Consider the following 2,207-nt stretch of genomic DNA (forward strand, 5'->3'; position numbering starts at 1 on the left):
ACGGACTCTGACTACGGCCTATATGCATTGAGGAAGGATGGTGACGTTAGTTGCTATTGACTGTTTACGTGGACGATCTAGTGCTGATGGGTTCACGTGACCTGTGTGCCACAATCGCTGCCTCACTGCAAGAGACATTCGAGCTCATGACGATGGGCACAGTCAAATATCTCTTAGGCGTCGAGATCCTGATTGACCGGCCGCGCCGGCAAATAGTGTACTGCCAGAAGCAGTACGTACTGGAGAAGTTGAAGAGTTTTCATTTGGAGATCTGTAATGGCTGCGCTACACCAGAAGCTACGACGCCCTCGAAGACAGACGTGCCTGCTTCGAAGGAGTATCTTCCCTACAGAGAACTGGTGGGTGCTCTCCAGTACCTCGTTAGTGCATCGAGACCTGACATAGCTCATGCTACCCGACACCTGGGCAAGTATCTTGCGAGCTATGATCATATGCATTTCGCACAAGCCAAGAGGGTGCTGCGTTACCTGAAGGCTACATGTGACTACGGACTAGTGATGAATGTGAAGCTACAGACTGATGTGCAAGTTAGTGGCTACTCTGATGCTGATTATGCGAACGACCCTGTGGATCGACGGAGTATCAGTGGCTACATCACTATGCTGGACGACAATGTCATCTCCTACGCATCTCGCAAGCAAGAGATCAACGCGCTCAGTACCTGTGAAGCTGAGTACGTAGCAAATGGCAAGGGCGACCAAGGACTTGTTGTGGCTTGCTGGCCTATGTCAAAGAGTTGAGCTGGAAGCATCCAGTACCTCAACTACTGGGAGACAATCAAGGAGCCATTGCTTTAACTGCGAAATCTGGCAAACATTCGAAATCGAAACATATCGATAACAAGTACCACATGATCAGACGCCATGTGGAGTTGAAGCAACTTACAACTCAACACATCGGAACTGATGATATGGTGGCCGATATAATGACAAAGGCACTTGCAGTGGTAAAGTTCACACACTTTCGCAAGGCTATGAAAGTCTTACCTATTGTGTCGAGCGACGACAACGTATCCGAGGACATGGCTACAACTACGACTACTGCTACTGCGTTGACTACTGCTGTTGATGCGGAGGCTGTACCTGAGCGACATTGATGAAGACAAGGGCGATCGAGTGGGAGTGCTGTTACTGAGTGGACTGCTATTGTCTTTGAGCTGCGACTACGCTACTACTAGGACTATGGCGGCAGCTAGGATGCGCGTGTGTGATCGCGTCGACTTCCAAGTGCGTTGCCGAGATCAAGTGGGGGTGTGAGCTATAAAACTTACCTGCGTGTCGAGCGCCAGTGCATTGCAGTCTGCCAGTGTCCGGTGCCCCCATCTACGAGCCACCGTCCACTGCCAGTGTCTGCAAAGACACATCCCAAGGACACTCATGCGGCTGCACTACAACCGGCTACACTGAGTACACATGCGTGCAATGGCGAAGGACTATACCAAGGACTGTATGCACAAGGACATCGTTGGCTGTGCGCTGCCAAGATGGTGTACTCAAACGAGAGTGCATTTATCTAGAGTTTAGTATTGACGTATTTGCTATTTGTATACTAATCTACTTTTGCGGTACAGTGGTGTTCTGGCGGAGGCTGCTCCACACTTTGCGTTTTGACGCCTGCCGCTCACCAGAGAGCAGCAGAGAAGAGCAGCCTCGCCAGCCACCGCAGTCCTGTCGCGGCCTTTTGCCCGGCACTTACGTGTTTACGTTACTTCCTGTTTAGTTTCCTAAAGTTGACATTTAAGTGTATTTACATTTAAATGGCTCCTACTCTTAGAAGCGATCGACACATGGAGAACAATCCCCGTGACGAACCCTACGTCACCACTGGTTATGAGCCCAATCCGGGCGCAGTCTGCGACTGACGTGGCTGCTGGCGTTCCAGACACAAGTTCTGGAATTTCGACCAATCAAGATCAAGCTTCAACCCCATTGGCAGGAAATTCAAGCTTGAAAAATGACGCAACACTGTCGCACAGTGATGCAGAACGACTAATTCGTTCATTGGCTGGAATCCCGGGTGGCCGCCCGTTATTCCAAATGTTACTCGAAAGTATGCATAAACTTTCGTCGACGAACACGGAAGAATCCGTGCCAGTTGACAATCCTCCCCAGTCGCCGCTAAACCAACAAAACGGCGACCGAGACCCCGACGATCCGTGGCGCCCTCTAGACAACATGAACCCTATT

The sequence above is a fragment of the Phytophthora infestans genome, genomic scaffold (genome assembly GCF_000142945.1).
Source record: "Phytophthora infestans T30-4 supercont1.714 genomic scaffold, whole genome shotgun sequence".
Taxonomy (NCBI): domain Eukaryota; phylum Oomycota; class Peronosporomycetes; order Peronosporales; family Peronosporaceae; genus Phytophthora; species Phytophthora infestans.